Raw genomic sequence first — 26,062 nt, 5'->3', positions numbered from 1 at the left:
CAATTTTCTTCCAAACATTTGATGCTTACAAGGACAAGGTTGTTATATTCATCTTATTAACAGTGAATACTCAGTGAATCATTAGCAAATCAATTGCGGTTATTTGGAATGGGATGAACCAAGAATAAACTGAAATTGCCCCCTCCCCAACGCCGCCGTACAAAGCCACGGTTCACTCACACTATATGTGAAGCGAGAAAGCCTTTTCTTGTACAACCTATTTGGAAATGTCCTCTAAAGTTCTCCTCTCACTCCAAAGAGGCTTATAGACAACAATGTCAAGCTGGCCCCAGACAAGCTCTAGCATGACTGATCCTCCATAGGTCTGACTGACACTGTGTGTGTTTGTGTCTGTGTGTGTGTGCGCGTGCCTGTGTTTTTGTGTTTGTGATAGGGAGAATATGTGACACAGGCAGAAAAAAAAAGAGTGACAAATCTACAACTGAGCACAACTATTTAGGATGCTAAAACCTCAGTTTAATCAGCGGCAACACAAACACAGACGTACACCGTCACAATGACACATTTCACTTAGAGGGTTGAAGATGAATAGCAGCCGACAGCACAGGCCTCAGTCAATGCTAACAGAACTGAATGGACATCATAGAGTCAATAGTAAGATGAACATGCTCCTTTTACATGTTAAAAGGTTATTTAGCTTTATGGATAGTCATTCTAATGTTATTATAGAACCTAATGCATTTTACTTATTCTAGAGCCCATTCAGTGCTACTGCAGGAACAACAAAAACTGACATAAAAACAGCAAATTAGAGTATAATAATATTATTTAGCTTACATTGTACTTTTTTAATACCTTAAATCAAAACTGATTACACTACTTAACAAGCCATAACACAAAATTACTTGTTAGGGCAAAATAATATTGATTTTAATAATCATTTAACTTCCCTGTAAACATCAGTTCAAACCTAAAGAAAATTAGCCTGATGTTTATAAATACAGCAGAATTTATAACAACATTTTAAACATAATCTTTCCTTAACAAACACTAACTGAATGACAGTAACTCACAGAAGCAGTAACTCAGACAACCTTGTGCAGCATGTGTCTATTGAAATAATTTTCAAAAGAAAAAAACGGAAAAAAGGGAAGAAGTATGAAAGAAATAATAAGAATAAAACATACTGTTTAACTAGATATGACTACAAGGCCTTGAAGATAAATCACACCATCATCTACTTAACAGTCCTTCTGAATCCACAGAAACTGTATTATAGGTCGTTTGTATGTATGTACAGATATACAGTAACCTGTATAAGAAGTCCAGAGCATGAAAATACATCTGAAATGTGTATTTATTATCTTAACAGATAAGAATCACTTGAAGCTTCACTTGAAATGATATTTCATCTCCATAAAAAGTCTGATCAATAGCTTAAGCACATACTATACATATCATGTTTTTTCATAACAAGTCTTATTAATATGTGGGTTCCTAGCTTTACAGTGGTAAACTCATGTGAGCCAGGATGAAAACATTCCTATAAACAACAGGTTAAATGCCATCGATTTCTTTATAAACAGAGAATATTAAATAACTTTTTAAGAGTTCAAGAGTAGATAGAGGGAAATTAGAATTGTGCTCACATTGAATTAAAGCATATCAACATATCATAGTCTGGAACACTGGAGCACAAACTGCAAGAAAAGAATAAACCACACGACTTACAAATAATAATATTAAACAAACTGAATCCATCAAATAAGGACTAATGTAGATGTAAAGCCACATGAGAGCCAGAGGGGGAGCTATGCAGTTCAAACACATACAGTCTCTTTATTAGGTCCAATTTATCTTCACGAATTACAGAAACCACAGCTAAAATAATTAAGATATAGTGTAATATTAAAAGACCTGCCAACCTGTACAAATTATGCGTCGAAGATGCACATTTCAATATTAAAGAACACTAGTATAATTTTTCACTGTAAAGTACGCAAAAACGAGTGACATTTTTTTCCCATGAACCCCTGAATATTTGTAGGACTCACACAGCCACGGTGACTGATGCACCCTCATCAGCTCTGACAGAGCTCAGTCAGATCCTTGGATCGATCTCAGCTCAGAACAACAACAGCAAAAGCTGTGGAGTTGCAGTCAGTGTAAGTCACCATAAGAGATTTTTAAGTGTTCGGTTATTAATTATTAGTTATTAAGTGTATTTTTCATTTGTGTATTAATGGTATAATATTAACGGTGCATTATTGAAGCTATTTTCTCACAAACCTTTAATGTTAGCCGAGGAGCAGGATTTCACTTGCCATAAAACCACCATGGCAAACTAAGTTAGCATTATATGTTGTATGATTTGATGTCATTCACTTATTAAAAGGTGACATCAACATTCTTATGAACTGTTGATAAACAATGTTTGTCCTAGATTAAGTATATCTGTGTGCTGTTTTTAGCTTGGAGAAAGTTGTGTGTCAAGCTAACGTTGGTAGTGTTAAATGGAGGGAGGTGTGTAATGTTTTGCTAAATGTTTTAGATGTAGAAACATTGCTATTTAATTTAGCTTTACTAAATTATTTATTATTGTTTACATGTGTTTTACTTTTAGTTTTTTAAGAAGTCATTTGATGTACGTGCTATACGTATATATACAGTTGTACAGTGTAAGTGACCTTTATTATAGGATTTAGTCAAACCACTAAAATGCTTAATAAGCAGCCATTACACATTTATTTTCACTTTTCATGGTGCTATGATTGATACTGGTCATGCTGCTCCTCAGCATGGCAGAAAATTTAGAAGAGAAATAATTATGCACCCGTTCACCCGACTCATTGCTGTGAGTATTACAGATAAATTAGAAATACATTCCTCCTTTTTCATAGGTTAGACAACAAGACATATAGACAACATGCTGTCATATGTTAATTTGTTTATCGACCTTAATGCCCAGACAAGTGGCCATGTGGTCTCTGAAAATTAATAAAATGAAATGGCTAAATGGCCCAGCTCCTTAAATTCTATGGCCTGATTTGTGCTTTTGAATAAATGTGTTGTAGTCATGTCTATGTCAGCGAACATCTAATCTATACACAGAGTCTTCCTATGTCTATTTGTAGGTGAATTTTCAGAAATTATGTCTTTCCCCAAGATTGTGCATAAGTCAATTTTTTATTTGTTAAACCTTTTCTTAACAGAGTATATTAAACTTCTGTAATTTTTCTTTTAATTTACAAGTACATTCAGTTTGAGGTTACATTTATAATATTTGAAAATACATGGCTGTTTTTGTCACAAAAACAGAATTTTCAGCATCGGGTGGCACTTAAGGTAGGCAGGTCTGTAACAATAAATTTACAAGCCAGAATTTTTTTATGTTTTAAACTAATATATTTTAAACATGTTCACATGTAGTATGCGTAGGATTTTACACATGATATAATGATATGAATTACCAAGGACAATTTCTGTATGCACATAAATATTTCTATATCCTCTATCTTTATATTCATTGGTATTTTTTGTACTGTTTGTTTGTGAGACAAATGTAGTACTGAAACAGATTTGAATACAGTGATCTGCTGGTTTGAAAAACATGTAATATTTAGTATCAGATAGTGGTAACAGAAATAATAACTTAGTGTTTGGCATTTAATCTGACTAGTTATCCATTATAAACTGTTATCACAAAACCTAATCTCCCAAAATAAAAATAGACTTGAAAGTGTTATTTTTTTATTCTGGTTATTGCAGGCCTTTGATCCATACAGAAAATGATATTTTTTAAAGCATTGTCATGATTATCACCCAATAAAGTTAAGAGGCACATTTATTAATGATATATATTACTAAAAACATCCCTCTAAAATATAAAATTCAATGACATGTGCACATTCAAAATAAACAAAGAGAGTTTTTATTAAGTATATATTCAAGTTTTTAAATAACTTTAAATACTGTTCCACTTAAAGAAAGCAAAACTTATTGCACTTTTTATTTTTATAAATGTAACAACACTGAATGTCTGAAAATATTTGAGATGTGACTGTGCCAGCTTTTATTCATTTATCTAAAAGATTACACAATGATTTTGCACAAACCCCACCCTGCTATTGGGAGAAAGCCTAACAAAACAAATCAGTATCATATGAAAATGTGAAGCGACCTAGGCGACACAAGCTTGTAAACAATGGATATGGTTGCCACTTTAGCTGTCTGTCTCACTGACCACTCTGTTAATCCACTTAAGACACAATAAACAGCAGGCCCACTGATCACGACCTTATACAATACATTCCCAACAATTTGTTTTTAAAAACATTTATTTTAACTGTTTCCCTGCAATTGTAAAATCCTAATTTTAAAGGTAAAAATGGCTAAAGTTGCATGATTTTGACAGGCAGAGATTAAAGGAAAAGCGCATCCCTGGGTCACTGGGACTTGGCCATGGTCTGAGTAATTTTTCATGGTGTCTTCTCACTCGTTCTTTCTCTCCTCTGCATTACCTTAACAAAAGCCTCACACACACATACATCCACTCCACCAGTGTGAGAGCGTGAGACAAAATGGCTGAATTGTGATGGAAGGGCTGTGTGTTCCTTTATGTGTCGACTAATCAGCCAGCACTAACATGTGTCAACACTACACTCACACTCTGCTCAGAAAGGGGACAATTATCCCACAGACAGGGAGAAAAACTAACATTCTTTCTATATCCTGACAACGAATGAAGAACAAATAAATAAAGCTTTACCCATTGTCAGAATTATGTTAACTAAATACTGTAGAAAGACATTTACTCCCAAAAGAAAATGGTTTTATGGAATAACATCAGCTGATTTGATTTGATTCAGATATGTATTTTTACTAAAATCATTCCTCATATGCTTTATTTATACGTGAGCTACTAACGGAGGTTTTAAACGACAGCTCTTCAGTGACAGCGAAGGGCTGGCCGACGGCTACCTTTTGAAGCCTGCTGCAGCAGCGCTGATATTTCTTCACCACATTCACACACACACACACACGCACACACACACCATCATCAGTATTCTGAAAAACCCGCCTGTCTCCAGCTCTGCTGCATTTTTATTATTATAATTGACAGCCGACACCAACCTCAAATGCTTAAATAATATTCCTTGAATTTGCCAACAATAAAATGTAAAAGTATAAAAGTATGTGTCTGATTGAGCTATTTAGACAGATACATTGATACGTCAACAGATTGTCGTCTTCATATTGTGTAAGGTTCAGCGTCTGTTATTTATATACTGCACCTGAAAAAACACAAAGCTAATTAGTCTGAGTGGATCTTTAGAGAGCCCGTAAATTTTAGTTTTCACGTGAGAAAAGTCTTTTTAGCTGACCATTGTGCATAATCATAGTGCAAGAAGGACAAGGAGAGACAGAGACTAGAAGAGGTGGATAGATAATGAACCTGTGTCTGCTACTGCTATAGGCAATCAGGAACTAACCTTGTGAATAATCAAGGCTTGGCAGGCTTGAGAGAGAGGGGGTGAGAGAGGAAGAAAAAGAGGCAGAGATTGACTACAGCACCAGTCTCTAATCCTATCAGACCAGTCCATGGTGTGTGTGTGTGTGTGAGGGAGTGAGGGTTGTTTCTTTAGGTTGGTTCCCACTGTGAGCAGTGAAAAGCAACCTGGAATCAAAGCCTAAATGCATCTGTGTTTGTGTTTATCACACAATGGCAAACCATCCCTCACCGAGGCCTTCTATACATCTGAATCATTTTTTTACGGGTTTGTGTCTTTCACTGCCTCACTATGCTTTTCAGGGGTTTCATTTTGTGCCCATGCGTGTTAAATATCGATGCCTCCCCTTGAAGTGGCTCTGTCTTTAAGGCAGTGACTCACTGTAAACTGCATCAAAAATTGTAGCATTTGTGCAGGGTAAGAAAAACCTGTGTTATATGGCTGTAAAGCTGGTGTTAGTAGGTGTTTGTAGGAGCAAAAGAAAGAGTGTGACATTGCTGTATGTTTAATTGGGTGAGTTAAATAATATTTTAAACATTTTAGCTTCTGGTGTGAAGATACCTTGAAAACAACTGAATATGCTTTTTGTTTAACTAGCAGGTACAAGACAAAAAATGCAAAACAAATCCAAAGCTCCACAAAACCTTGCATGTGTTGAAGCACTGTGCTATAGGAATGCAATATATCGGTATATTTTGACAACCTGATATATGTGTGTGTAATTTGTGTGGTACATGTCTGTGCATGTGCTACCTACAAAGCAACTGCCCGGCTGCTTGCAGTTCTCCAAGGACGAGACTGGAAAAAATTACTCATGATCTATAAGTGTGTGTGTGTGTGTGTGTCTATGTGGCAAAACAAACAACAGCTGACAAAAGGTCGCTATCCCCCACTAATGTGCAAATAATAATAACACACACCAGGTATTTGTTAGCATATTTGTGTGAACTCTTAGAAGGGCACACACACACTAAGCTTACTTACATAACTGAACTGTAGAACTAACTGTAGTTAATACACACAACCACACACAAACTCCTAAGTCATGTAGAAATAGTCAGACATACACACATTGATGTAAACCGAAATAAAACATTGATGGGTAAAGTAATATAACTGCATGACAGAAACTGGTATTACAACAAAGACAAAGTTGTATCTTTTGTCTTACGATCGGTCCGGTAAAAAGCAAATTTCTCGCTCTCCATCTTTCAGCAGGCTAGCCAACAGGCAGACAAAGAGACAGTACCGCAGTGTGAAAATATACTGACGTAGCTGTCTTCTCTGTGCCTGAGATTTATTGTGTGTGTGTATGTGTATGTTGGGTTCTATGCTTTAAGGATCCAAGTAAATGTGCATGCTAGGTTCTGGAGTATGTGTCCATGAGCATAAATGCTTCTTGCGATTTTATGTTTAAGTATTTAGCAAATTTGCCTACATGAATTACACCTAAAGTACATGCATGTAGGTTTTCTTCGTGTGTTTCCATATGCTTTTGTGTGTTTATGTGTGTGCATCAGGAGGACAGTGGAACAGACAAGTTCTAACTGTAATAATCTGAATTTTTAGCATCTCAGTATTCCATCTTTCCTTTTAACTTTCTCACTCTGTACCTAAATCATCCCCCTCTCCTACCATCCACTTCTGCTCTCTTCAGACTATTTGAGATTTTGTAAATAAAATTACAGTACTAGAATTTTAATGCTGATCCTTCTCTTACATAGTGTCTAGGTAGTAGCTAGATACAGACAAAGAAAAAGCCAAAAACACTGGCATCACACAGAATCCATTTAGACATACAGTACACATAAACTGTCTCCCCATAGAAGTAATAATAATAGCACTAATAGAACCAACCATTAACTGATTCAGCTATGATAAATAGTAAGAGGTACCATGATATCATTGGTTAGTATTCTGTAGCAAGGCATTTAAGACACAACAATACAAACATACTAATGTATTTTACTATAATGCACAATATAATGGATTATGGTACTGTAGTCCAGGAACAATTCAAGTCACAGTGCTCACCTGTTTGAGGCAGTTGCTAGCAGGTTTAACAGCTGTCTGTGTGATGGAGGCCTGGAGACACTCAAGCCTGTTTTACACGACAAAACACAAAGAATTGGCCATCGGCTAATCCTCAAAAGTCAACTAGGGGTAGGAAAGAAACACAAATCCAAATAACATGAAAATATAAAAAGTGCAAGCCATGGCAGGTGTCTGTTAAAATAAAAATGAGTGGAAAGTAGAGAAAGAAGGTGACTAGGATACAAGACAAAATCTAAAAGAGAGAGACCACAGACTACCTAGCACTCTCCTGATCAACTTTCAACTTTGAGAACAGGAGCAACAGATGCAGTGGTGGTGTATTGTGCAGGGTATTAGGGTGAGGGACACCCCAAAAATCTCCCCCACTGCGAGTATGCGTTTGTTTGTGTGTGTGAGTGTGACAGCAGGGAGCAGCTCAGTGCAGGACGCTGCACACAGCAAGGGGCCATTAGACATGGTGATGTGACCCACATTAAAGACACACACACGCACACACACACAAGCATGAAACTTTCTTTTTTGTGGCCAATGTGCCATGATAACCATAAAGCTGGGATTCTTTAGCTTTGGGTCTTGCATGCTTTGGATTTGGTGGGCAATTGGTGCTCCAAAAAGCCTCAATACATTCAGCACAAATTCAACAAGGCCTTTTTGGTGATGACACATTCTTCCTGCTCAGGTTTCTAACAGAAACGTTTTCACAGTGTTATAATATACGTGTTTTGCTGCACTTAAGCTTCTGTTACTCCTCTGTGAACTAAGTCTTAATATACACTGTGTATGCCTTTGGTGTGAGAGGCTATTCTCTGTAATTCTATCAGCACTGACTGATTTGTCAGGAACACAAACTTAATTTCTACATCTGCCGCAAAAACGTGACAAACTTAAATCAGTTAATACTGTCAAGTTTGCAGTTAATATGGTCATATCTGTACATTTTCTGGTCTCGTATGGAAAAATGCTGAAAAACAAGTTTGTCGTTATCTCTGCATGTGCAGTAAGTGATTTGTAATAAGCTTGACTACTTCAAGCTACAATATGTTGCGGTAAGCATGAAACAATCCATTCTGCCCCACCCAGCCCTCCTACTCCTTGCCTTGCTATGCTCCCATACTGTCTGCTACACTTTGTCATGCTTTCCATAGCCATATAAGTATTAGTCATTATCAAACAGGAATGTAGCAAAATATACTAATGAACCAGAAATTTTGGTCAGGGAGTTGTTAAAATTCTCTGATTGGTCAGAAGACCGAGACTGTGAAGGGATTTTTCTGCAATGCTGCCAGTGCTGTTGAGTGAGTAGGACATCAACATTAGAATGACAGCACCTTTCCACAATAAGCTATATTTTGAGGCATATTTCAAACATGTTTTTCCTAAAAACATTTCAAAACAGTTACACACTGTATATTTAAAGTTGTGATGACAATTTATGGTAAATAATTGTGTACATTTAATCGTGTTTACCAATCAAGATATCACATTTTGCTCTAAGGAACCTCAGCTACCACAGCAAATAAACATAAAATCTGTTTTTCAATGTTGGATTAAAGCTGACTTAATGGACGGCTTAGTGTACTTTGCCCACAGACATTAGACAAGAACAAATACAATACCTGTTGTGGAAATCAGTACAACCAAAAGTGAGATTGTCTGAAGATGAAGAGTATCAAATGCAATCATAATCGTTAAAATAAAGTGCTGCTATTCAGTTTTGATTGACATGAACTAAACTGGGGAGGGTCTGTCACATTTCTCATTTATTGTTTTCTTAGAAAATTATACATTATTTCACATTTTCCCTCTGTTTCATGTTTTTGCCCTAAACCTACAGCAAAAGTACTACCAAATTTTCTTGTTATAACAAATAATAAATAAATAAATAATAATCAGTTCCTGCAGTGACAGGATTAAATCTGGATGGGACAACCCCAATGGCTCCAGTGGAGCTGCTCAGTGGCCAGCTTCCAGTTATTAATGTGGAAAAATGTGAGAATACTGAAAGACCTGTGTTTTTTTTAATACCCAGAATAATTTATTTTTTTTAAACATTTTATTCAAAACGTGAACCAAAATAAAAACTGATGTGTTTGGGAAGACACCACAGCAGATTTATTTACTTAACTTTTGAGGTGAAGGCTGGGTGACTTAAACTACTTAACTTAAGTGCTTATGTCATAGGTAGCAGAGAAAGGTGATGTTTGCATTGCATTTAAAAAGCTTTATATCCACCTTCGATTTGTGAGTACAAAACAAATTCCTAATGAACCTTCCATGTCTATCAACAACGTAAAACAAACCATAAAATGTGCAGTCATTAAATTGATATACATTGTGTTTTATAAGCATAGCTTAAATAAGCAAGAAAATGAACAGCAAGTGTTTGGTAAAGCTTATGTGCAACTTGAACCAACTTGTTAATGCTTCTTACTAAACAAAGCTTGAAGAATTTAGCTAGTGCAAAAAATTAGGTACAAATACCAAACTCTCTTGCACCAGGCCGTTTATTCTGTCATCTGTGCTATGCTACTGTCATCATTCCTATGTGCCATGATGAGTATCTCTGAATGCATTATGTGTACAATATATGGCAAACTTTCAGTGTGTCAAGACTAATTATTATTAATTTGGCTACTCTGAGACAGCACCATGGTTCTCCAGCAACTCCAACACAATGTTGTGTTCTGTAATAAATCTTGAACCATGTCTTTTTTCTCTCAGATAATTACAATTTGGCTGCACAGCTCCACTTCCTTACAGTGCTTCACAGCAGACAGATTGTTGAGTTGGCCTGCAGTTCTGAAACTCTCCTCCTTTCATTATCCTTATCTCTCCATATCTCTCCCTCCTGCCCCCACAACACACACACACACACACACACACACACACACACAAACAGTACATTGCCAGAGGGATTTGCAGCAGCTAGGCAGAGTGCATGGTTTGTGTGTATGTGCACATGCACAGCAGGGTGTTGCCAATTACAGCAATGATTAAAACCCAGTAGTGTGGAAAGAGAAAGTGAGATAGAGGAAAGAGAGAGACACAAGGAAGAAAGAAAAAGAGAGGATGTGGACAGACAGACAGACAGAGCTACAATGAACAAGGACACAAATGTGTTCTTCCACATGCCGCCTTTACCATTTTGGCTACAGAATAGTTGTTATATCTAGACAGCCTGAGTCAAACTCCCAGGAAATAAGGCTTTGGCAATTTTCTAGGTGAAACCCAAGGAGAATCTTTGTAAACATGAGTGGATTTGTGTCACCCCATCATCATTATTGTAGGTCAGATAATAGCAGATAATTAACCAAAGTGCATTTCCTTGGGGAAAAAAAAGAGAAGTGAAGGCCATTTTGACTTAACCAGCTCCCTCTGCTATCCCATATTACACTTTTTGTATGTGAAGCCTTGTAAAAAGTTAAAGAGGCAGGCATGACACTGAATTAATATGAATGTATGAGGCTTTCCTTCATAGAACATGTCCTTTCTTACTGTGGTAAAATAGGAAACTGGGTGTGAGTAGAGCTAAAATCAGTTACAAAAATTTCCAACCTTCAACCTCTGACCTCCCCAGTTGCCTTCACCATAGGAAATGAGCTTCACATGCTTCATAAGTCATGAAGAGAGAAAGAGAATGGGAGAGATAGGTGCATAAGATGAAGTGGGAGAAACAGTTCAAAGAAGAAACAAAAAGTCCCTCACAGAAGCAAAATCAGAAGCTAAAGTGAATACGAGGAAAGACTTATTCAGTTGTGAGAGTAAAAGCTTTTCTCAATAATGACATCACAATTTTGAGGAGATGGTTTTCAGCTGTAGTGCACCTGATTTGTGTTCACATGTAGAGAACGATTAATTCAGGTCTTATTCTGACTGAGTGATGTAAGGCTAGTCAAAATATGCCCAAGCCCCACCTTTACATGGTGAAGTCACAGTAGTGCAACACTCTGAGGCGCTGGTGGCTAAAACATTCATATGAAACAAATCAATCACCAGTTCGCTCTGGCTCGACAGATATAACCGCAACAATTCCACGGCTCATGACATGAAGTCATGCTGCATTCGTGTCATGTAAGACTTAATATAAATACAAGCTCCCTAGTGAGAAGAAGCATTCACATCAGCCTTCTGGTGTACTTACAAGCAAGAGGGTTTTCGTGTGCTTAGAAATCTCCTTGCATCGCAAATTGAAAATGTGTGTTGACATGGGACACAAACACTGCAATAAATCCAATAATGTTGACTGCGGTGACTAAACTGTAAATACACAATACAATCACAATCGCAGAGTAATGTTTGATGTTGTGATGTTTCTCTATTTTTTGTACCTCTTGCATTGCTCAAATAAAACAAATCTAAATAGTAAATGCTCAGAATAAGAATAACTTGACTGAAAACACCCCTATTCTACATACATGTTATGTTTAACTTTGCCATGCTAACTGCATAACTAAATGCATAACTTTTCACATTTTTTGCTGAAACAATTTATCTACAGTAGGTGGCTAAATAATTCTTAACTACACGTGACTAAATCTTGGATTATCTTATACTCAAATATAACAATTACATTTGCAAAAACAAATAGCTATTTCATACATTTTGATTTTTTCCTCTCTCTGCATAGATAAGTGCCAAATTAGGTCAAGGTTACAGGATAATCCACTTTTGCTGTTGGATAAAAGACTTATTTACAGTGTGTTAACTGATCAGACCTTTTTAAAAACCTTTTTTTTAACTATGTGGGCATTAATAAGTGTTTGCGAATGGAAAAATAACTCAGCCCTAAAATGAGACTTGTAATCCATCATTTTTCTTGAAACACATAACAGTATTTAGGACAAAGACGGACAGAAAATGGTTTATAAGCACATTTTAAATACAAATATGATATTTCGCACCTCAAAGTTGAATTAGAATTCCTTGATTTATTTTATTCATCATATCGTAAGCCAGGCAGGCTCTTTCTAATGAAGCCAGCGGACAGTTTGATGTTTGTGTGTGTGTCTGCAGAGTGGCAGGTGAGTGAGCTATCTGCACTGCTCACACACTCACCCCCTGCTGTGTTTAATCAATACCATTCTGAATTCCAGCCTTCACACATGCGCATGCACAAATGCACACATGCACAAACACAAGCACACACATGCAGTATCTTTCTGTAAGACACCAAGGGAATACTAAGTATGAGCAACTTCACACTTCTGCTCGGCACATAAACAGTGCACACACATACAGACACATATACACATAAAGGATGAATGTGTGTATTCATTGGTGTGTTTTTTCTATTTTCTGTATGTGCAATGTGCGTGTGTGTCCATAGCAGGAAGGGCTAATTAATTCTAGCCTATCTTGCCCACTGGGAGAGTGGAATATCAAGAGTGAATGAGATATGTGTGTAAGTGTGTGTGTGAAGGGAAGCTGCTCAAGAGGATTCAGAGCGGCAAGTGGATCGATTCAAGTTCACCCATGATGGAGGTGGGGGTGGGTGGTGTTGTGGGGGTGTACGAGTAAAAGACAATGAGAATAAGTTTTCCCCATCTATATTTTTACAGCGAGTCTTGAGACTGAAAGCATCTAAACTCCAAGCTACATTTTCCATCGGAACAAAATGTGGACCAGCACCATGAAACGTTTAATTTGAAAACAACTGGATTGAACATTGCTAAAAAACATTTATTATTTAACTGAAAAGAAAGAACAAGCCAGATCCCGTCATTAAGTGTATATAAACAGAGAGTTCGCAAGATTCTTAAGGCTGATTTAAAGATTGCTAAACACTTCCAGTCATGTTCTGTTTTGTTTGAAGGTATTTTTTACATTTTGCCCAGTGTCAGGCGAGAAGAATAATGACAAAGAAAGGCATCTGTTTTGCAACAAGCTTCAACTTGAACTTGGATGGAAAACACCATAAACCAAACAAACAACTCATCACAATTTCTCTTCACTTCCTTTTACATTTTATTTTTTAAGTTAAGTCTTATCTAGGATTCAGATCTTTGTTTGCTTTATAACGCTTTTTGTCAGGTAGCTGCTGGTCAACATTTGAGACAGTTTACCTCCCATTTTTCATTATGTGCATTGGAGAGTTACTGAAACCACAGGGAGGAGTTTTGCATCAAAATGTTTTTGTTTTCAAGCACAGAAAATCTCCAGAAATAGATTATTACCTGGTGATAACAAGTAAATGCTGACAATAATAGCAAAAATATAATGTATTCCATTGCAGGAAATAGAGTATGTTTTAAAAGTGTAGGTATATCATAGTTTGTGTGTTTAAAAGGTCAGTTTTGACTTTCATACATGTATTGTATATTAACACATTTATACATATATAATGCAATATTTTGTTGACGTTTTGTTCAAAATGATTTTACAATGTTCAATATTAGGACCAGAATTTGAATGTTTAATTATACATACATGAAACAAATCTTCAAACTAATACTTTCTCAAAATAAAATGTGAAAACTACATGAAATTGAATTTGAGATATAATTAGAAAGCAGTAAGTTGCAATCAATTAATATGCCTCTTAAAATTCTGGGGGATCACAGGCCAGAGGTGTGTAACTCTGAGTTGCTGTGTGACTCACAAGCTATTTACGAGCTGTTTTGAAGCCTCCCCATCTCTGCTGTCTACCCCCACTGTGTAAAAAGAACTGTAGTTAGAAAAACCTGAAACTGTGCTGCATTCAGATGGAGGATAATTAAGTCACATACAAAACCAATGTTTTTACCTGTCTCCTCTCTCCTTTTGGGGGTGTTTTTGTCCCACCTGACACCTTGCGCCCCCTCAAACATACACCCTGCTTGCTGCCTACCTCTCTCTCTCACACATGACACATACACATGCTATCACCACAACCAACCAGCTTCCCTGCTGCGAGTGCAAATACTCATCGCACATGATCACCATGACGATATGGATATATGAATTATGCATAAAGGCAGCCTTGCCTCAGCTGTGGGTACAAAGCCGTGTGGGTGATATTCTCCTTTCAAATTATAAGGGAAATATCCCCTTAGTATCAATAAAATAATAATCTAGTCTACCACAATGCTTTCCGCAGAACTGTCTCCTATAGTGTATTTGTGATTTAGTAGATATTCCATACATTCAGTATCCTATGAACACAATGAATATGGAACAATTTACAAATTTAATTAGCAAGAACATTAGTGCATTGTGTGCTTAATATTAAAATTAATCATGAAACAATGTCTTCATATTCAAAGCCTAATTACAGAAACACAGAGCTTCGAGTTCCAGTATTGCCCTTTTATAAACTGTTAGGGCTGAGGGGGGTGATTGCAATTATATTTTGCTGACTTTGCTTTTCTGAATCTTCTTCATTGTGTCATTTCAAGGTCACATCATAATTAAACATCCCCACAAAAAACGTCCATAACAGGGATGCAGAAATGTAATACAATGTCAACATGATGCCTTATGTTTATTAAATCTATTTTAAATAGTATTATGGGCAACCATTTCATCAGCTCAGCATTCAAGGGATCCTGACAGTGTGACAGAATGAAACCGCTCTCTGTGTCTAAACCGTGGCAAGAGCCCTCTATCTAACACGCTGGCTATTATTAGATATTTGTCTAATACTAATCTGACATTGAGATTTTTGAAGTAGCAACAGATTCAGTGTTGAGACAAAATGTGTCTGGCTACATTTGCCAGGAAAGAAAGCTTTTCCTAAAAGTGAAAATAAAACAGAAAAGGCCAAAGAGACTCTGAAACATGGGCAACATCTGCGACAGGCTCTGTTAAACACGGTTGGCAGGAAGGTTATGGGCAGGTTATGGGTATATGGCAGAATGTATAAGTAATGATAGAAACACATGTATCGGAATGACACACAAAATAAATAAAATATGATATGTTCTATTTTACTTGGCACCAGCCAGCCATGTTAACACTGTGTAATATAAATGACAATACATTTTGACTGATATTGACATTTTTATCCCAGCCACCTCCCACCCCCCACCCCCTGCAGGCAAAGAGAAATGACCACATTTCTCTGACTACATCTTTGTTAATGAAACACAATAACGAAACATAATACATTTAATTTATTTCTATGTTTACACGTCATCAAAAAGTATTAATGATTATTCATGTAAATATTGTGGTCAGTCCTGCTATAAAAAAAAAATATATAGTAGCTTGTAATATTTTTTTCTTTGTTTAAATAAAGGTTTTTGGAGTCTCGTTGAAATCATCTTAATGTGCTGGTGTCATTCAGTCAGCTGAATAAGGCTACCTTTCCATGCTAAAGCTCTTTTAGATCTTAAATTTTGAACATACTCATAAATGCTAAAGACTGACACTAAATCAAGTAAGAGCCAATATTGTATTTACAGTACACTATACCATCTCTTAACAGCTGCAAAAACTGGATCAGTGCTCCTTTTTAATGCCCACATATGATTACAAAGAAAGTTAAATAAACTATATGGTTTGTGCAGGTATAGGCATTAGTTCATCATTTGTGGTCAAATATATAAGCACAAAACACACGAACACAGAAAGAAGTTGAAGTAAAATATTAAGTTAAAAAGTGACGGTTCGCTATAATCGTTATCTTATAATTGTATAGTCAACTGTATTGTAAAATCCTGGTGAAAAATAATTACATAGCAATAAAATCTGACAATAACAACCCATTTTCATTATGCAATTAATGCTGTGAAATGTTACATATAGAGCATTATTATAGGGCATTTAATATTTTAACTTGTCAGTTTTATTCAAAAATATAAAAAACATTGCTTTATGTTTCTTCTGCTGTGAAATACCTTCAGTTCTTGTTATAATACATTAATGTACCTATTATTTTTACAGCAAATAATTTTGGCAGAATATGCACACATATTACCTGTTTTACCTTTAAATTAATTTGGCATATCAAGTATGCTTTTCTGTATTTGTTTATGTATAATTGGTGACATTAACACTTATATATTATTCAAGCTAAACATTATGGTCTATGCTATACAATAATGCCATGTTCCGATCTAATTATCTACTGAGTGTGGCTGAGTTTAGCTGTAAAATCAACAGACATGAAAGTAGTGTGTGCAGGTGTGTATGTGTCATTTGGGCAGGTGTAATGATGCTGACGTTTTCCCAACTGCCTGCTGACACCTCCTCAGTATGTAAGAACCATCTCTCACACTGCATTATTTAATGCTAGAGAGGGAAACACAGACCTGAGAAGAGAATGAGGCGAAAGGGAAAGAGGTTGGGGGTGGGGGTGGGGATTCAGATGTTCTTAAACACATTGTCTCTACAGCATGTCTGCGGTAAAAACCACTGAAAAACTCAACTAATTACTGCACTCATCCCCTCTCTTCCACTGTCTAGCTCTCCTAATTTCCCATGTGCTTTCTCTTCTCTCCCCTCTTTTTGTATTTGTTTCCCCACATCAGCCTCTCCTCTCCCTACCTCACCTGCTAGAGCCAACAACTTGCCAGCAGAAATCTGATTAGCAAAGTGGAGAGCAGAGAATCACAGTTTGGTGGAGAAATGACACACACAGGCAATATTCCCCAACTGTGCAAAGCCAAAAAGGGAATAAATGAGTGTGAGAGGAAAGGTGGGACAGAGAGACATGGTGTGACAGATAATAATACCAGAGGAGCAGAGCAGCCCATTGGTTAGCTAATTTGATTGGTTTCTGTCTAGAGTTTGCATGATCCCCCATGTTCGCCTGGGTTTCCTCCCATGGCTCAAACACACAAAACTCATGGAGATAGGAGTGTCTAAATTGCCCCTGAGTGTGACAGTTTGTCTAACCACATTTTTCCGTGCACTGCCAATCTGCTTAGGGAGTTTTCCTGTCCTCTGCTCAATACATGCTGGGCAAGGATCTAGTCTCTACTACCTTCCGCTGTGACCAAATAGTAGAATAAGTCAAGAGAGAAAATAATATCCATGAGCACAGAATAAGTAGAAAAATGTGAATTACACATGCATCTAAGAAATAAGATGATAGAAATTAAACTATGACAGCAATTAAAAGAAATCTTTGAAATTTTTCATCTTATTCTGTGACATGTTACATCTGAACTTCCCGATTATGGCTTTTATGGCTTTTACTAATTCACCAGTTAGAATTCATGCAATTCGCACTCCCACAAATTTCCTCACATAGCCCCCGCCCATTTTGAAATTTGAATAGAGGGACACAATGTGAGCTGAGGTAAGATTTTGAAGTGTTTACCAAAGTTACACAATATAGAAACAGGAGCAACATGAACGATCAAATAAAAAAATTTACTATGTTTGACTTTTTACCAAAAATGAATAAAGATTAATCCATTTTTTAACAATATCGATAGAAACAACTCTTGAAATCACTAATTAACACTATATTTAAAATGAGCATTTTATAAAATAAGAAAATTATAAGTCACAACCTCAAAAACTTTAATGTAACTGCCACAGGTCTAAGTTAGTTTAGTCATAGAGGAAGACTGGGTATTTCTAAATGTAAGAAAAATGAAAGAGACAGAATGACAAAGAATGGCAGGGGGTGAAGGAGAGTAACAGAGACTTTGAGAGAGAATGAGGGAATGCAGGAAAAACGAGAGGGGAAGGAGGGAGGGGGAGCAGAGTGGTTTTAGGCCGATGTGAAAGCCAGCAGGTCACAGAGGTCCCCTTTAAATTTAGAACAAACCACAAACATTGAATGTCTACTCCAAAAGGCTGAATGACTGATTATAATGGCTGCCTTTTTCAATCCCATCCCATCAGCTTCTGAGCACTGCTTTTTCTTAAGAGTGCTGTGACTAGTGGCCTAACATGTGGGCAGGCCTACAATTTACAATTACAATTTAGGCATTTAGCTGACGCCCTTATCTAAAGTGACTAACAATAAGAGCAGACACAGAAAGGGCTATAGTGTCTGTGAATCTTGTGATCCTGTGAAGCCTGGTAAAGAACAAGTGTGAGGAACAAAAATAAATTTGAGAAACTTAAAAACAGGTTCAGTGGCAAATAATAAAGAAGACAAGATGATAGCAGTACAATACAAATGTATGCATAAATATGAATAAAACTATCAAAACTAGACTGTATTTACCTACTGTGATAACTATACTGCTTCAATTCAGTTCTAAACTGATAATGTACAGGAAACAAGAGCAATCTAAAAGCTCAGATTGACATGGGTGTCGGGCTGTTTTTGTCTTTATATATTAACAATGATTTATTAAGATATAAAAGAAATAAGTAATGCAGGAGGACAAATTATTGTGACAGGCCTCCTAAACTACTACAACTTACTGACACTAATGCTTAAGGTTATCTCAAGGTCAAGAAGATTCCTGAAGAGTCACAGGAATCAGCATCAAAACAGTACTTTGATTCAGAACTACAACTTAAAACTTTAAAAACGCAATGAGCAAAAATTAAATTTTACAGAAAAAATCTAAATAGTAGAGTATATTTTTCGCCCTGTTGCTTTTCCTAATAGTCTTCTGTCTAGTCTGACAATACTAACTTTACGGTAACTATATTACTCATGAGGTTTTTGCTAGTCCACTATATAATATACTCACTAAACTGCTTGAAAATAATCATGTAAGATACCAATCTTGTCACTGTACAAAAAAGAAATGAAAAAGAAATGCATTCATTTATTAATTTGTAAATTAAATATAGTCATTTTCTTAACATGACTATGATAAACTAGAGGACGTTTGTTTCTCACTCCCTCTTAAAGTAAGAAAAGTGAATACATGCAAAGGTTTACGTAGTAAATGGTTCTTGGCATGTCAATCCGATCATCTGGTGTCAAATATGTAAAAACATCAACCTCTATCATGCATTAATTAAGAAGCAATGATATAGCCACAATGTTGGCTGTAATTTCTTACAGATCTCGTTTAATGTACATGTATGAAGCTAAACATGCACTGCTCTCAAAATGTATATGCTGACCCATGCTAAGAAGATAACTTGATACATGTCACACTACAGAATATAGCAAATGAAACCAATGTTTTTACATTAAGCATTGTCATTAAGCAAGTGCATAGCAAGAGAACCTCAAATATAGTTTTTTTGATCAGCTCCAACCAGCTGGTTTGAATTGCTAATATTAAACAATACTGCAACAAGAAAATTACATTTAGAAATGAGAAAACTTTTTAGATGAATTTATTCAGTCTCAAGCTAGCACCTTACTGCTGATATTCACAAGGCAAATGTCTTGAAAGCAGGCAACATTTGCTGCAAAGTAAACGCCAGAACAGAGCAAAACAAAACCAAACAGATACTCACTCACATAGATCTAGGAAGAGACCCCAAAAAACATCACTTAAATGCAGAAGTCTGTCTACTATCCTGTCAGGGTGCAAGCTAGTTGCCTTGGCCCTGACTGGGCGTTATTTGTGAGCGAAATCCTTAAAGAACAAGAAGCTTTCTCTGTGCCTAAACCAGCCGACAGACAGGGGGGCTTTGAAGGCCCCCAACCGAGCTCGGCACAGAGCTTTGAAGCCAACCGAAAACTCTGCTCTGTGGGACTAAATGAAAGCAAGGAAAATGGGAAAGTTATAAAAAGCAGAGAAACATGGAGCACTGTTGCTATTTTCTCTACTGGTTCACAAGTGCATTTATCTGCAGTTTAATTTTTGGACACTATGCTTATCATTACTATTTGGGAAATATATGTAAGTTGTATGATACAATGTCTGTCAGAAACTACTGTGACAGTGTAGTTTTCTGCTTTATAATATAATTGCTTGTAAATAACCAGGCACAACTCATTGAGTTCCCATTAAGTCACAATTGCAATAATAGGTTTTTAGTATTAATTAAAGGAATTTATTTAATTTGTAAAAAGACTTCAATACACTGTAGACACTGCATAGCTTGGATCATAGATCCAACACGTTTTAAGAGAAAATGTCATTATTAGGATTTCAGTTTTTTTAACTATAAATATGGGCATTGGGTTTGTTTTTTAATCACAACTGTCAATGTTTTTCATCCACTGCAAATACAGCTATTTCGCAGCCCTTTTACACAATATGTTATCACATTTATCAGTGTTGGACGTGAAGGCAGTCTGCTATACGCAAAATGCTGCAGTCGTGGATAGCAAACTTAATAGTTTCATGGTAATAAAGATGGGTTTGTGCGGCAGACTGAGTAAACAGTGGCTTGTTAGGTGAAAAGCTTAATTCTGTTTTTCTGTTCTGTCACCTTGATGTGTGAACCTCAGCACTGAAAAACAATTTTGGTGCCAAGAATCGTCCGTAAAACATCATTGCCAGGGAGCTTTTTATGTAAGCCTAATTAATTATCATTAAAAAAGGGCGGCCTGGTGTCTCATTGGTAGAGCATTGGCTTGGGATGCAGAAGGACACGGGTTTGAATCCCACCCCACCAGGTATGGCCCCACCCAGCCACCAAGGGCCTACTGGGTACCAGTCCTGAGCCCAGATAAAAAATTAGAAGGTTGCGGCAGTAAAAGCATCCGGCATTAAAACTCATGCCAAATCAACGTGTTGCGACCCCTGAAGGGACAATCCGAAAGCCGCTGATCTAATTAATTATCAGAAAAACAAACACCACCTATCTGTGAACAGGGTATGTTCAGCATGTTGCAAATGACTGTTTCGAAGCACATCTACAATTAGATCACTAACGCCACACTCTCAAAAAACAATTTATCACTTTCTCTGGTTTTCTTTCTATCTCCCTCTCTCCTTTCAGTAAATCCTTTAAAGCACACAAACCAGCTCCACTAGACAAAACAGTGGACAAGACTCTGTGATGTCCTGACTCATTCTGCTCCTCTTCTCTCCAAAGCCTTGGGGCTGACGCACTGGGACCCAAAACCAACATACACATAATGGGGCCTTGTTGGGGCCGCCTTAATGTTTCTAATGTTATGTAAATGAGGAGGGAAGAGGGCAGTAAAGGAGAAGAGAGGAGCAGAGCGAAGGAGGAGGTAGTGGGAGTGTTTGTGTGTCCGAGGAGGCTGCTAAGCTCCCATTACCAGGGGATTAGGCAAATGCTGCCGTTGTATCGATGCTGGTTCAACAGCGAACCACCAACCCTAATCCCCTCCTGTCTTCTCCTTCCGACAACGCCTCATCCACGCCTCCTCTCCTCCTCTCTATGTTGTCCCACCACCAATTGTTTGTTCAAAATCTTCACAGAACTTTCTGGGTTCAACTTTTCAACTCATTTCTCAGTAATGCATATACACTAAAGCTTGCACAAACTCAAAAAAACACAAATACTACTAGAATTACTTGGTTAACAGCCAGTGTAAATTTGTCTTGTTTATTGATTTCCCTGACAAGTGATGTGTATGTGTGTGTGTGTGTGTGTGTGTGTGTGTGTGTGTGTGTGTACGTGTGTGTTTGTGAATGTGTGAGAATTGATCAATATTGAAAGCCAGAGAGTGCCTTTCTGTGATGTGTTTGCCTGAAGCCTCAGAGTGCAGCTATGACCTACTGGCTTCTGAACACATCAACTTTTCAGTTCACTACTCCTCAGACTCCGAGCTGGGGACAAGTGCTGGTCTCTGTGTGCTGATCACCAGTCCCTTGGTGCACTGGTGGCTCCTTTAAAGGGTTTCTGGAGACATCTCTCAGTTTTATCTTCCTGAGACGAGACATTGCATGAAGATGGGAAAAAGAAAAGGAGAAAGCAACTTATGTTCTATTTGTGGCAAAGCAGTCTCCTTCAAACTTTGTCTGCAATATGCTATTTCTCACATCTTTTGCATTTTTCTACACTTTATTACTAATATTTAACAACATAGAAATTATATAAAACCATTTAAAATACACATTTGTACATTTTTACAATCACACAATAATATATAGTACTTTTTGACTACTAAGTCTTATAAATCTACATGTCTGAAATGATGAGACATTTTTAACTAAAGCAGAAAATCAGCAAATAAAGAACAAATAATCTCTGTATGTGTTATTATTAGAGCTCAGGCTGAAGAATGTCATCAAGAAGTGATGAAGCTATTCTGAGACAAACTAGCTATGTGATGTTTGTGTGTGTCTCTGAGTGAGTGTATGCATGTTTGCGTGTGCACAGTGACACAGTTGCAGGCAGAACTTGGAATGCTCAATTATCACATTAGCACATCCAGAGAGAAGCCGAAAGGCTACATATGCATGTGCACAAACACACACGTGCGCACGCACAAACACCCCCACATATCTCTGGAACTGCAGGCCCCCCTACTGAGAGGCTCAAACACACCAACTGAGTTGGTGGTGGCGATGGAGGAGCTGTGGGGTGGCAGAAAAGGGGAGGGCTGGTGGGTTGTCGAGAAGCACAAGGCTGATAAGTGACATTGAGACCAAGGTTAAACACAAATCATTCAGCTACTCTCTTCTGCTGAAGGCCGTCTTGAGACCAGCAGACGCTCTGCGTCACAAAATGCAAATCTACCACAGCAAGGATGATTCTGCCCAGGGCTCAGACAAAACAGCTGATCTTTGCTCAACCATTGCCGCATTGAAAGATTTTCCAAACATAATGGAATAGCCGACAAGGTAATCTATCCCACATAGCTTTGGTCATTGTTGAAAATCCTCTTTTTATTTTACAAACTGGCAACTTTCTAAAGTAGCAAGAAGCTACTAATTGAAGTATAAACACAGAATGCTTAAGCTGGCACTATCCTCAAAAACGACAAAAACATTAGCATGCAAGAAAAATGGCAGGGCTGTGTCTAAAAGGGAGCACTGACACGAAGGCTGTGTGTAAATGCTGGTCAGCCAAACCTAGTCTAACTAGGTTCAACATTTTGCATTCAATAATCTGCTTATGTGTTCAGAGAACACTAGGGAATGCCACATGATTCTACCAGAAACATAATACTAAGAACCAAAAAGCACACACGCAAGTGACTATTCTGCACAATAAACATTAGATTCAAATCTTGCTGTTCTGTAACTGGAGACATTATTTATGGAAATCCTCAAGCTGGAAAAGGATGGAACAAAAGAGTTTCTTGTCATGTTCCACAATAAAGTTAAACAGAAAGCAGCCGAATCCAAATGAATCTCAGACAATACATTACAATATTTGGTAAAAACGGCAACCTATTCCTTTCTGAAATGTCCAACAGAAAGGCAATGCCTTTTAATTAGTTTTTCTTAACACATACTGGAGAAAAAACCTGAAAAACAAACAGATGGCTAATACTGTTAATTCCTTAATGTAGCAGTTGTTGTTAAGGAAACAATGAGGAAAAGGGAATTGAAATAAACAAAGGCCTATTATCCTGTACAAAGGGCAACACCTGGAAATAAAGGAGGTATAGCATTAACAAACAGCCATCCATATATTCAGCAATATACTGTGTCTTTATAAATTAGATGTTCAACAGAAACAAAATTACATAAAAGTGTAGCATATTCACACAGATTAAGAAATAGCTGAGGTTTGAATTCATGTGTTCTAAAATTATAATTATCCACAGATTCTTCTTACTGCTGTGAGAATAAAAAATGCATTTATTGTGGCCTTTTTAAAAAAAACTTCTCTATATCAGCCTGGCTGGATGTCAACTGATTATTTGTGAGAGGTGTGGTTATTTAAAGTCTAGTGGTTGGCCATTCAGACGAGACAGCCGCTACTGACTTTTAAAAATGCAGTGGTTTTGTGTGTGTGTGTGTGCTGCCACATGCATGTGACTTTAATGATCTCTCAACTTAGTTCTAGTGTGACAATTTGTCTCCTGGTATGTTGTATGAAGAAAAAGAGAATAAAATAACTGTAAGTACAAACAGACAGATACTGTATGAGCAGACCGGATGGCATGTTGAGAGGGTAATGAGTGCTGTGGAGTGTGAGATATGTGTGAATAATGAGAACGTCAAGATTGCCTTATCGAAAACTTGCTGTTACACTACGTGATACAATACATGTGACACAGCCATGATTTTCTAACTTTAATGACTGTAATCAGGATTTTCTTTATTTTGTATATTTCTTTTTTCATATGCTTAAAAATAGACTTTGTTAGTCCTTGTCATTTTCATAAAAACTATTTTGCTGTTGGCTAGCAACCAAACATGGACAGTGAAGAGCATATTCATGGAACATTACTTTAGAAGATTACTTTAGAAATATGACATAAAAGTTAACTGTAACTAACTGGAGGGGCTGAGTTCAGCTGGTGACTTATTCCAGACACATACAGGATCCTTATGCTGCTTGTCTCTATGGAATTTAAATGCACCGATCTTAGTATTTTCACATTACAACATCCTGTCCTCCACTTGTCGCTATTACATATACAAGCACCTCTGCACCAACACATTTCTCCTCTTAAGCGCAATGTGTCTTTTATCCAGGTCCTCTTTACTGTAAAGATTATCCACCAGAAGGAACAATTTAATCTCCACACAAGCTTTGACACAGAAGGGTTAAATGCTTACTTGTACATGTTTCATGTACATAGCTCCATAGAGGAATATTTAAGTGCATACGTTTTTATCAGAGGAGATATTTACACCGTCACAACACATGGTTAACTAATATGGAATATAAAGACTGCATTAAAGTTTTCTTTTACTGTATGGTTTATGCTGGCAGAAAAGTCTATTGCCCAGCAAATGCTAAATAAAATGATGCCTCATTAATGTTATTGACTACACCAGGGTTTTTGTTACCCCAGTTAAAAAATGTTGGGCTATTTTCAAGAGTCAGCTATTGTATAACTGCTGTTAGCTTCTGAGTCACCTCTGCATGAAATGCAAATGTTACCTGGCAAATGCTGCACATCTGGAGAACAGGAAGAGTTCACCTCATCCTGACTGGGAAAACTTGAGTCAGTTACAACAGTTAAATCCTGGAAAACAAACGGAAGAAGAAATTAGCTCTTTGTTATTTAATAACCTACTTCTCTAGCAATATAATTACTTGTAACCAAGTAAAAGCACTCAAACTGTAAAAGATCTTTTAAAATTATTATTAACAATTTGTCTTCCACTTACTTTAATGAGGTTCCCCTACCTCTGAATCCAAATATTAAAAGCTGCATGAATCCGAACTTACCTTAGTCAACTACCGTTACCTAGCACAACCTGTTTAGCTAACACTAACAAGCTAAACCTTTAATGACCACAATATCGGTTGAAAAAACGGTAAGGGCAGAAACGATGTTATCTATGTCCTTTCATCGTTCTTTCACGTGTTATTTTTAGTTGCCTTATTTATTCTTTTAATGGTTGATTTAGTAATAGCTTCTAAACTGACTGCATTAAGTGCGTAGACATTTTCTCAGCGCTTCCCTTGCCTTCAAAATAAAAGCATGGTTTCAAAAACTGGTCACGTGACACGCCTCAAAAAAACCTTTTTACAGTCATTGTTAGTTTCACTCAACTTATAACAAATTGACGCTTTATGCCCCCAAACATTTTTTTTTAGTTTCATAAAGAAGTATTTCTGCAAATTATTTTTCACCATGTCAGCCTCTGTGTACCCCAAAGCTGTAGAATCTGGCGCAGAAGCCAGACCTT

General features: G+C 37.0%; 1 long non-coding RNA gene across 1 annotated transcript in view; it reads right to left on the bottom strand.

The window, feature by feature from the left end:
• Positions 1-25,828, bottom strand: part of LOC137130959 (uncharacterized) — a 32,172-nt gene extending 6,344 nt beyond the window's left edge. Inside the window, exons 1-4 of the long non-coding RNA XR_010914924.1 lie at positions 25,599-25,828; positions 25,308-25,392; positions 19,837-22,169; positions 7,506-7,572 (exon numbers count right to left, since the gene is read on the bottom strand). This is a non-coding gene — a long non-coding RNA (uncharacterized lncRNA). The remainder of the gene's footprint in view (positions 1-7,505; positions 7,573-19,836; positions 22,170-25,307; positions 25,393-25,598) is intronic.
• Positions 25,829-26,062: the final 234 nt, after the last annotated feature.

This window comes from Channa argus, chromosome 7 (genome assembly GCF_033026475.1).
Source record: "Channa argus isolate prfri chromosome 7, Channa argus male v1.0, whole genome shotgun sequence".
NCBI lineage: Eukaryota > Metazoa > Chordata > Actinopteri > Anabantiformes > Channidae > Channa > Channa argus.
Note: the sequence above shows the minus strand (reverse complement) of the source record. Positions and strands in the feature narration are given on the sequence as shown.